Raw genomic sequence first — 13102 nt, forward strand, 5'->3', positions numbered from 1 at the left:
CCTGCAAACATCAGCATTTCTTTGGATGTTTAAAAACCTAAGGGTGGACGGAGAAGCCTTTAGGGGTTCTACCAAATCATGATTTCTTTCGATGCCATCGTAGGGTTTGCTTGTTACGTAATAGGGTTTGTTAGAGTCCGTTAGTGAAGCGAGGAAGTCCTGCTTTAAAAAATAAAACTGATCATGGTCTAATATTTACAGGTGAGGGTGACGTAGTCTTGTGTGACTTGTTGGATAATACGATTTGCTTCTATATTATTTCAATATAAAATTGAATATATTAATTGATATTATTGATAAGGATAAACATCTACATCTTGTTTTTTTAAAAGTGCAGATAAAATAACATGAGCACCGGCAGTGGGGCCTTGGCCCCATGGATTTTTTTTTACTATAAAGTAATTATAAGGAGACCAAAGCAAAAAGAGCAGAATAGGGAGAAACCATGGAAAAATATTTGTGTCAACCCATTGTTGGCAGCCTGCCAATTAATTTTGACCCTCAATAAAGAAAATTTAATTTCTAATTTGTGACTCCTTTCCAGTTTTCCACAAACATTTTCTCATCTCGATTTCTCTCCTCTTGAAACTTATACATTAACTTTTTCTCCTCGTAAAACTGACTTTATTCTTGGGACTTGTTGAGTGCTAATTTTTGTCTGTGAAACCTGTTGCATGTTCATTTTTCTCTTCATGAAACTTGTACATTGATTTTTCTCCTCGTGAATATGTTTTTATTCGTGGAACTCGATGCGTTCTGATTTTTTTCGTAAAACTTCTTGCATGCTGATTTTTTTTCTCTCTGTGAAAATTGTACAATGATTTTTCTCTTCGTTAAACCGATTTTGTTCATGGAACATGTTCCGAGCTGATTTTTGTTCGTGGAATTATTTTCGTATTGAATTTTGTTCGTGAAACTTGTTATATGTTCATTTTTCTCCTCGTGTAACTTGCAAATTGATATTTATGCTCGTGAAACTAGTTTTGTTCATGGAAGTTATTGCGAGCAGATTGTAGTTCGTGGAACTTGCTGCATGCCAATTTTTGGATTTGAAACTTGTTACATGTTGTTTTTTCTCTTCATGAAACTTAATTTTTCTCCTCGTGAAATTAATTTTGATCATGGAACTTTCTCTGTGCTGATTTTTCTGATGGAACTTGTTGCGGGCTGATTTTTGTCCACGGGACTTGTTGTTTGTTGATGTTTTCTTTGTGAAACTTTTACATTGATTTTTTACCTCGTGAAACTGATTTTATTTCATGGAATCTTTACGTGTTGATTGTTGTCCGTTGAACTTAAATTGCGTGCTGATTTTTGTTCGTGGAGTTTGTTGAGTGCTGATTTTTGTCTGTGAAACCTGTTGCATGTTCATTTTTCTCTTCATGAAACTTGTACATTGATTTTTCTCCTCCTGGATATGTTTTTATTCGTGAAACTTGATGCGTTCTGATTTCGTTTGTTAAACTTCCTGCATGCTGATTTTTTTCCCTCCGTGAAAATTATACATTGATTTTTCTCTTCGTGAAACCGATTTTGTTCATGGAACATGTTCGGAGCTGATTTTTGTTCGTGGAATTATTTTCGTGTTTAATTTTGTTCGTGAAACTTGTTATATGTTCATTTTTCTCCTCGTGTAACTTGCAAATTGATATTTATGCTCGTGAAACTAGTTTTGTTCATGGAAGTTATTGCGAGCAGATTGTAGTTCGTGGAACTTGCTGCATGCCAATTTTTGGATTTGAAACTTGTTACATGTTGTTTTTTCTCTTCATGAAACATAATTTTTCTCCTCGTGAAGTTAATTTTGATTATGGAACTTTCTCTGTGCTGATTTTGCTGATGGAACTTGTTGCGTGCTGATTTTCGTCCACGGAACTTGTTGTTTGTTGATTTTTTCTTCGTGAAACATTTACATTGATTTTTTAACTCGTGAAACTGATTTTATTTCATAGAAATCTTTACGTGTTGATTGTTGTCCGTTGAACTTATTGCATGCTGATTTTTGTTCGTGGAGTTTGTTGCGTGCTGATTTTTGTTCGCGAAATGGCATGTTGATTTTGTTGCATGTTGATTTTTCTCTTCGTGAAACTGATTTTGTTCATGGAACTCGCTGTGTGCTGATTTTTCTTTATTGAAATTGTTGCTTGCTGATTTTTGTTCGTGAAACTTGTTGCATCGAGATTTTTTTCCTCGTGAAACTGATTTTACACCACGGAAACTACACATAACCTAAACATGGTAGGTTAGGTATAGCTACCACTACGCTTCGTACAGTCCCCCAAATCTAGCCTAACCTGATAAAAGTCCCATGAATAAAATTAGTTACACGAGAGTGAATGTTTCACGAAGAAAAAATCAATATGCTGCTAGTTTCACGAACAATAATCAGCACGCAACAAGTTCCAGAAAAAAATTCAGCAGGCGACAAGTTTCATGAACAAAAATCAAATTGACGAGGAGAAAAATCAAAATGCAACAAGTTTCAAAAAGACAAATCAGGACGCAACAAGCTCAACGAGCAATAAAAATCAGCACGCAACGAGTTTTACGAACAAAATAAGTGCGTAACAGCTCCCATGAACAACATTAGGTTCACGAGGAGAAAAACCCATGTACAAATTTCACGAAGAGAAACAATCAACATGCAACAAGTCTCATGAACATAAATAAGCACTCAACAAGTTTCAGGAATTAAAATCAGGATATGGCAAGTTCCATGAAAACAATAAGCTTCACAGTGAAAAAAAAAAATCAATGTACAAACCTCATGAAGAGACAAATAAACATGTAAGAAGTTTCACGAACAGAAATCAGAACATATCAAGTTCCACGGACAAAAATCAGCACGCAACAAGTTCCATGGACAAAATCAGTTAAACAAGGAGAAAAATCAATGTATAAGTCTCACGAAGATAAAATAAACATGCAACAAGTTTCACGAACAAAAATAAGCACGCAACAACTTCCACAAACAAAAATTATTACGCAACAAGTTAAATGAGCGAAATCAGTTTCAAGAGGAGAAAAATCAATGTACAAGTCACAAAGAGAAGATCGACATGCAACAAGTTTCACGAAAAAAAATCTTTCGCACCAAGTTCAATGAACAAAATCAGTTTCACGAGGAGAAAAATCAATGTACAAGTTTCACAAAGAGAAAGATCATCGCGCAGCGAGTTTCACGAACCAAAACAAGCAAGCAACAAGTTTCATGCACAAATCAGTTTCACGAGGAGAAAAATCAACGTACGATTTTCATGAAGAGAAAAATCAACATGCAGCAAGTTTCACGAACAAAAATCAGCGCGCAACTAGCTCCATGATAAAAAATCAGCCCGTGACAAGTTCCAGGAACAAAATAATTTTCTCGATGAGAAAAATCAGTGTACAAGTTTTACGAAGAGAAAAATCAACAAGAAACAAGTTTTGCAAAGAGAAAAATCAACATGCAACTAGTTTTGCGAACAAAAACCAGCACACAACAAACTCCACGAACAAAAATCAGCACACATCAAGTTCCATGAACAAAATCAGTTACATGAAGAGAAAAAATCAGTCTACAAGTTCCTCGAAGGGAAAAATCAATATGCAACAAGTTTCACGAACAAAAATCAGCACACAAGAAGTTCCACGAATCACAATCAATAAAATATCAACGAATCACGGATCACAATCAATAAAAAACAATGTACAAGTTTCACGAAGAGAAAAATCAACAAGCAACAAGTTTCGCAAACAAAAATCAACACGAAACAAGCTCCACGAACATAAACCAGCACGCAACAAGTTCCGTGAACAAAATCGGTTTCACGAGGATATAAGTCAACAGACAAGTTTTGGGAACAAAAACAGCACGCAACAGGTTCCACGAACTAAAATAAGCTCTCAACAAGTTCCAAGAACAAAATAATCTTCTCGATGAGAAAAATCCATGTACAAGTTTCATGAAGAGAAAAATCAACATGAAGCAAGTTTTTTAAAGAGAAAAACCAGCATGCAACAAGTTTCGCGAACAAAAATCAGCACGCAACAAACTCCAAGAACAAATATCAGCACGGAATAGGTTCCATGAATCACAATCAACACATAACGATTTCCATAAGAAATCAGCTTCACGAGGTACAAAATCAACGTACAAGTTTCATGAAGAGAAAAATAGACAAGCAACAAGTTTCGTGAACAAAAATCAGAACGTAACAAGTTCCACCAGCAAAATTAGCGCACAGCCATTTTCATAGACAAAATTAGTTTCACGAGGAGAAAAATTCAGTGTACAAGCTTCATGAAGAGAAAAAACAACGTGTAGCAAGTTTTACAAACAAAATCAGCACGCAACAAGTTTCACGAATAACAATCAGCTCACAACAAGTTCCATGAACAAAATCAGTCTCATGAGGAGAAATATCAGTGTACAATTTTCACGAAGAGAAAAATCAACATACGACAAGTTTTGCGAACAAAATTCAGCACGAAAATAATTCCACGAACAAAAAGCAGCAAAATACAGATTCTAGCCAAAAGAATGCCATAAAGCTATTGTGTGAAAATTCTGAGATTGTCAACTGATTTAGAATTACCGAAAAACTATAGGCGTATTGTGACGGGACAGGACTGTTATGGAGTGCAAGGGTATGTGTGTTGTCAAAACTAGTGAGGCATCACAACTCTTGTCCTGAGGGCTGTGAGAGGGATGTCATCCTCAATGACATAATTGCCAGACCTGATGTCCTTAAAAGCAGGGCTGTTGTCGGAATGACGAGATAGGGATGTTATGGAATGCAAGGGTATGTGTGTTGTCAAAACCAGCGAGGCATCACTACTCTTGTCCTGAGGGCTATGGGGGGATGTCATCCTCAAAGACATAATCACCAGACCTTTCAACTATGTTAAACAAAACAACTTTATCAAAATGTTGATCGGAAGTGTTTGTGGAAATGATAGGTGTGGGGAGGCGCGGCATTTACCCTCTGATCACCTTCGACTATTAATAAGGACACTAGCCCTCTCAGTTTCCAATACGAGCCCTTTTGAAGTTTTTGCGGCAACAAAAACCTTATATGCGCCCCAGGCACAAATCACAACATTTGCCCTGGAGGGTTGTGGAGGGAGGAGGTTGTCATCCTCAAAGACATAATTTCCAAACCTTAAACTACATTTAAGAAAAACGTTTAAGTCTATAGTGCACAACAAATGATTCTCTTCTTACCGTTATATTGACAAATAGACCTATTAAAAATGAAGAACATACTTATTTGAAAGATAATTCATAAATCCCCAGGTCACCACCCCGATTAAATTTACTAGGTCAAAAACTTTTGAACTATATATGGCAACAGGTCAAAGGAAAGTATACATTATAAATTATGTGAATTTTTATTTATTAACTTAGCAGCGGTACGTTGATTCTTCCCATCTTTGACATCATCCTGACTTTCACTACCGCGTGAACTAGTATGTACCACATTGTACATAATAGTTGTATCAATCTTGCAAGCATTTACTACGTCATTGGTGCTTTACTGAAAACTATATGTGTTTTGAACAGTCTTGGAAAGTACAAATAAAATCAAACTGAATATTTGATAGATAATGATATTTATTGATAAAAGATAATCGGTTTTAGAGATTTTATTTCAGTGTAAGCTTTATTTTCATTTTCAATGCTGTAATAACTGGAAAAGAAAATATTTGCGATATAATTCGTTTTCAATCTTGATTTGCATTTCCAATTTAAGTTTCACTCGTTTTTAGATTTATTTATCAATTAATATTACTACATATTTTATGTTTGTTACCTATCATTGTTTATTTAATTTTTGTTCAATTTGGGTTTCATTTATTCTTATCTGCAATTCATATAAAACTATAACTATATGTGTCTGGAAAGCGTCTTGGCAAGAACTAATAAGATTAAATTAAATATTTGATATATAATGATATTAATTGCTGAAAGCTCATCAGCTAAAGAATTAATTTCACTACAATTTTCATTTTATTTTCAGTGTTGTAACAATTACAGAAGAAAATGTTTGAAACATAATTCGTTTTAGTAAAGCGCCAAATACGCAGTAGACTTTATGCTTTTTAGCCTGGAATAAAATATCTTTAATAAGTTTTTCTTTGTGTGTGTGGGGGACCATGGAGGGAGGGTGGAGGTCAGCTCCCATGATATTTGTTTTTTTTCGTGGCCGGAGGGGGTGTAGGGCCCAGGGTCAGCTCCCTCAATTTTTGGACTAAAATATCCTTAATAAGTTTTTCTTGGGGGAGGGGAGAGGGTGGGACCGTCTAGGGAGGGCCAAGGTCAGATCCCATGATTATTGGAATAACATATCGTTAATAAATCTTTTTTTGGACGGAGAGTGGTTGAGACATGAAGGGCTGACCAGGGGTCATCTCCCATGATTTTTTGGATAAAATATCGCTATCAAGTTTTTTCTTGGGAGGTCGGGATCGGACCATGAACGGAGGAGGAGGGTGGTGAGTTTCCATGATTTTCAGGACAAAGTATAATTGATATGTTTTGATTGTTTTTTTTGGTGGGAAAGTCAGGCCATGAAGGGAGGGCAAGGGGTCAACTTCCAAGATTTTTGGAATAAAATGCGGTTAATATTTTTTTTTTGGGGGGGATCGCCATGAAGGGAGGCCAGGGGTCAGCTACCATGATTTTTGGGACAAAAAGGAGTTTTTGATTTTTTTCGTGGGGGTGGTTCATGGAGGGAAGACCAGGAGTCAGCTCCCATGATTTTTGTAACGAGGAGGGGCTAGTTTTCCTCCTCTCCCTTATGACAAAGGTATTAGAGCTTTGAATTTTCAGTCGAATGAGTCCCCTCGAAGTTTATGTGACCACCTCTCCCATAAAAACCTTATTTGCCCCCTGGGCATAATTTACAACACTTGCCCCCGAACCCTGGGGGGGGGGTGCAAACCTTAGAGTTTTTGTTATAAGATCTTTGATATTTTTGGAACGAGATGACTGTCTCAAAATTTTTATCAGATGCATTTGGGGGAAAAGGTCGTGAGGGGGGGGGGGTCTAGTAGCAATCTGATCACTTTTGACTCTTAAAACGGGAGGGAAAAATTTCAATTTATAATCATTTGGGTCCTTTCCGGAGCCCATACGACCACCTCTTCCATAAAAACCTCATTTGCCCCCGAGGCATATTTTACAACACTTCCCCCCGGCTCTCAGGGGTTGTGTTGACCCTAAAGTTTTGCGATCTGATCGTTGGACAATTTCGAATAAAATGTCTACCTCCAAATTTTGATTGGATGTATTTGGGAAAAGAGAGTAGATGGGGGGGGGGTTAGATGCCCATCAATAACTTTTTAACATTTAAGCAAGGAACTAGAACTTTCAATTTTCAATTAAATTACTTCTGTGCGCAAACCGTCCTTAAACAGTCGGTCCGCATATCCACTCTCTCTTTCATAAATTATATTTTTCTCTTAACATATTAAACAGGATGATAAATCAATGTTCTTATTGTCAATTCACATTCCATGGGAAAACAGCAGGATCAAAGATCTTTGTGATTAGAGGGAATATTGGATATTTCTCGCCTGGTCAGATTGCAATACGGAAAACTTTTGAAAGGCTTTCAGTGTTCATGCCACGAAACATAAAAACTTTTGTTTCAAATATTGAAGGAAAGATATCTCGTCTAAACAAGCTCTTTAAGAGAGGCGTTCAGACATGATTACGACAAAAAAAATATTTCAGGCCATTCCAGCTTATTTCTTTGCATGCAAAGTGTGATAAATATTGTGGCAATTAAGTTGAGGAATTAATTTTTGTGGGAAAGGAGTACTATGTTCGGTGGAATTTTCAACATTCAAAATTTTCTGGCTTATAAGCTGAACTATATAGTGTATGGTTGTTGGTCATGCTGTATCAAATTATAACTGCTGAGAAGGGGCCGATTTCTCTTGCAAACCTTTACTCTCCTTTCTGGTGATGTCTGGGTTTACATTGATAAACATGTAATATTGATATGCGTGTTCTGGTAAGCATGTTGCCGAATTGTTCAGAGCTACGGGTTGTCGTAAAAGGAGATACTAAAAGAGTCTCTTTTCTATAAACTATGTATTTATTATACAAAGCAAACATGAGACAAGAACTTGGCTGGTTTAAGGTAAGACATAAATTAACTTTAAACACTTCAGAAATCCATATATATTAGATTTCCGAAGTTCTTAGAAACACGTTCTACTATATAAAAATTATCCGAATTACACTTTCTGGTATTATGAGCCTAATTTTTCTGATTCCCGTTTCTAGTGGACAAAGCATCATAAATTCCATAAACCCGTGCCCCGCTTAGGCTTCCAGAATCCAATATAGGTTACAAAATAAAACTGATCCGCATTGCATTAATATTAGGTGGCGTGTTTCCCGCTCTGAGACTTACATTCAAAATTTTACAGATTTTCAGTAAAGGTTTACACTCCTAATGTGTCTCAGTCATCTTGATACAGCAATATATCTGAAAAGTGTGGGCTAGGAATAGTTTTTCTGATATATGTTTCTATTGAAAAATGAATCCCTTTTTAACCTGCTATATTTACTGAAAAATAGGTGAGCCTAGGGATGTATTTATTATTAGGTCAAGTCATTCGCCTAAGGTCTAGTGGTATCTGACTGTCCACGAAAATTAGTTCGTAATTTTGTCTAGAAGGTGTCTAAAATCGGTTCATGGCATTCCAATATTGACTGTTCCTATAAAAGAACAGGCTATATTACTAAAAAGAAAGGAAAAAAATCTTGAAAAGGGCAAATTTTGTCATTAAGATTGTCATTCGAAATCCCGGCAAACATGGATATAACTACAAAACATAGAATCATATTTGGAAGATTCGAATTTAAAATCATGTACTTTATGGACGAAAAAGAAATTTGTAAAGGATTTTGTTTCTTTTTCTAATTTTTAATAATACACATTTTACATTAGTTACAGATTTCAATTTATTTCTTTTAATTTTTTTTTTGCAAATAAAAACACTGTATGACAATAAAAGACACATCTCCGGATCCATTAAAAAAAGACATATGTGGCATGCATCTTATGTTGTAAATATCAACTTGTAACCTACTATCTGGTATAATGATAATGAGGTCCATTCCTTGTCCCACTCCAGTATATGATAATAGTTTCTCAGTTTTGAGTTAGAATACCCATTTCAATTTTAGACTTTTAAGTTATATTAAAAACGTTTATGAAAATTTGATTTATACATTAGGAAATATAGAAGTCCCTCTTGTGCATCTAGAGACTCCCAAGTTATACAAAAGAATCTCCAGTCTTATCGACATCTTGCTGTCGTCAGCATATCCTCCTTTTCGAGCTGTGAGGTCATGAAAATACTACGGAGGTATAAGTTGCATTTGCGTCGCAAGGTGTTCTTACATCAACCACTGCTCTCAATCCTGCATGTTGCCTTTGGGGCCCCAAGGTCCCTCATCCAGATGCTGTGTCCTTACCATTACCAATGGCAGATGATATTTCTTATAAGAGGCTGGTTGATCAGCCTTCAGATAATACGAAATAAGCCTTAGTATCGAGATGCATAGGGATGATTATTTTCATAATCTTTGATGAAGAACCACAATGCGAATGTCCTTTTCAAAAACTTTTTTGGTGGAGAGAGTCAAATAGTTTTTCGAAGTCAATGTGCATAAGGTAGAATTTAAACCATCCACTACGAAACTCTACAGTTCCGTTCCGTTCCGTGAAATTAAGGTCTGAACAGGGCTGGTCATGTCTGAAGCCGTACTGTTTATATCTGAGCTTATCAGTTCTGAGGGGATACATCTGAGAATAATGGGAGACAATGACTTCCCTAGTGTAGAGAGAAAACTTATCGTTCGTCATTTGTTGAGTTAACCTTTTTAATGAGTCGGATCGCAGTTTTCAGTATCACTTCTCGTGAGACCTTACCCGAGGAGACAACATGGCCAGAAAGAGAGCCACCTATTTGGACCTCAACCACAGAACAAAATGTCTAATCATTTAAGTAGTGATTTCCCAGACATCCCAGGATCCCAAGGTGCCTCTTTGTTTTGGAGTTCAATGGAAGCTTCAAGGATTGCCTCAACTGTAGGCGAATCTGAGCTAATATTAAGCATGAAAAGAGGGTTTTTGTTGGATCCAAGTCAATCCTTAGGTAGGGAATGGTTAATGTCATTTTCAAATTGCGGCGCCCTTCCTTCCTTGGTAGCTACAAGATCTGTTACTACATTCCAAAGGTCTCATATAGGTGGTTCTTACAGGTTGGTTTCTTAGTATAATAATACCTTAATTTCATAAAGGATGCGGATGTTTCCTCTTTTTACAGCTTCTTGTGCTTTAGATAATTTTTATCCAGATACTTACGCTTATCCAGTCACTCTATCTCATTTCTTTGTCAATGGTTTTGTATTGTTGGTTTCTGTAAGCCACTTAGTTTGTAGAGTTGGAAGATCGCGCGGCCTCTCTCATTTCTTTTCTATGGGTGATCAGTATCCACGTTTTGTGCAAGGTTTGAATGTGCTACATTATGATTTTTTGTTTTGATGACTTCCCAGACGTGTTCTTGATCAGAATCTTCCACTGCCCACAGGGTTTCCGATCAGTTAACTAAATCAATGACCCCTTTGCTCACCATAACTTCATCAGCCAGCTTTAATGAACCAAACTGTGGCTGAAATCATGACGATTTACAGGGTATTTGGAAGTTGAAAGCTATTGTTAGCATCATTATACTATAGACTGGGATTATATTCGCACCCCAGAAAAGCTCTGAAAGAAAACCATTTTTCCAGAAAAGGTATTTTGGCCTTGTTCTCCTTTAAGGCACTCTTATTCGGGACCACTTTTTTGCTAAGATGTAGGGGATTGCTTGGGGGTGTGTTTTTGTCAGCAATATATGAAACACAAGAAAGGGTCATGGTACCCATACCAGAATCTCCAGAAGCATCCCTTGACCTTCTCGGAAAGAATAAAGATTCAAATTTCAATTTGAATCTTTCTTCAAATCAAAATTTCAAAGATTTCAAGAAAATAAATTTCAAGGAAAGAAATTTCAAAGATTCATTTCAAAAACTTGGTATAAAAAAAATATACATTTGAAATTAGGTGGAAAAATTAGTTTTGTCTAAGTATTCTAATTTTGAAGCTAATTAGCGCTAAAATTCTAATAAGCAAACTTTTGATTAGGTTTTGGAAGCTAACTAATCAAGTTCAGAGTTAGATGAAAACAAGGAAAATGTTCCACACAAAGCTTTAAGTAGATAAGGCTCAATCTACTTCTTTGAGCGTCAGAATTTCAAGGAGTTGCAGGCAACAAACCACAATACCAGTGAGCACATATGAGGCACTAAAATTTGAGAGAAGGCGATTGTGGGATAAACCACCACTTCTTAGGATATCTTAAAGCACCTTTTCTGGTTAAGTGTTTCACAAACTACGGCAACACTAACTGACTTTAATAAGTTCATTACTGACAGGATCCGGAATTAGAAGCCACTTTGATTAAACTTGTTTCCCATTGTCAAAATTTAGTAGTTCCAAAATCTGATCTGAGATTTTGTAATTAATAGCAACGTTAAGAAAAACTGCTATTATCCATACTCTACCCTCTTTGTTTTGTTTTACAACTTCTGCAATACACTTTTCCTTAATCGATTTGGTTCCAGCTGAATCTCCTTTATAAATTCTTTATCTCCCTTTAAAACAGCATCTGATTACCCAGACCCTCCTACAGGCACATTAGACCATAAAAGAGAGATATCCATTTCTTGCGGTCAAAGTAAATAGACATATCTTCAATACAACAAATCTTTTCACCAGCTGCGTCCTGCTTTCTTGAAACCATGTAAATAGAAAGATGAGAAAATGGAGAAAGATAGGAATAGTTCACTGAGAAAAAAAGTTGCCATTAATCAGGGAGAAGGGCTTATAGAGAAAATTGAGGCGAGAAATTGAAAAGAAGCGTTAGAAGTAAAAATCCCAGCAAACAGATTAAAAAAAAAAATTCTTCGTTATTAGCATTACAGTGACACCAATAACTTAAAGTACATGTCACAGTACTTTAACTGATGGGTATTTATTTAAAAAAAAATGGTAAGAAATTAAATGGCTTCGATAATATGAATAAAATTATAAGCTTTAAGAGATGAAAACATAAAATTAACTGTACTAAAAACTTATTCTCTTCTATGAAACAATCGGAAATTTTTTTCTGTTTCTTTGTAAAAATTGTTGTCGTTCTGAAGGGTTGCTTTAAATTTCCCTTAAAATCGCTACATAATTTTATTTACTGGTAAATATTCCCCTTATTGTTCATTGAGGGAAATGAAAGAATTACATATAAATGTATATCTATAAATATAAGAGATATATGTGTATTATTGATTGAATATATAATATTAAATGAAAAATTTGCACATTTTGATCAATTGATTTTGAAAAAACTGCTTATACTTTAATAAATTTGATACAACGTATATACCGTTAAATTTGTCGTAAGGGATTCTTGTTAAAACAAAAACAGCTGGTTTTAAATGAACAGGTAGCAGGGGTGTCGAAAAGTCAGAACGTTTCAAAGTTGAAGCTTTAAAACAGGGGCGGAGGAGAAAGTGTTTTTTTTTTTTGGGGGGGGGAGCTGTCTGGAAAGGATTTCAAAAGAAGTAGTACACTTATTCTTGAACCACAAGATCGGGAGCTCTTGTTGATAATAATCACTATTCTCACTAACCAGCAGCAGTCATATTTGTGAAAATTACGGGCATCTACAGTTTAGCATAAAGTGAAAGAAAATAAATAAATAAAAAGGTTTATTACCAAATATAACAATAATTCCTTGCACTTAGCTTTAACAGAATTATCTGTCTTTAAATTTACCTGCTCTTTCAGCCTCAATTTAGGTGACTGGTATTCTACACCCTGTCAAGCACATTGCCAAACACACTGAGTCATTTTTATTGATTTTAGTCTCTTCCGGGGACCTGACGTCTTTGATTTGGCCCCATATCGTTACTGTCACACCTAGATGTTTTATTTACAATTTTCTTACTTCTTAGATGATTGGTAAAATCCGTTTGCTATGTTTTTCTCCAAAGCAGGAT

The sequence above is a fragment of the Artemia franciscana genome, chromosome 14, assembly GCF_032884065.1.
Source record: "Artemia franciscana chromosome 14, ASM3288406v1, whole genome shotgun sequence".
In the NCBI taxonomy this organism is placed as follows: Eukaryota; Metazoa; Arthropoda; class Branchiopoda; order Anostraca; family Artemiidae; genus Artemia; species Artemia franciscana.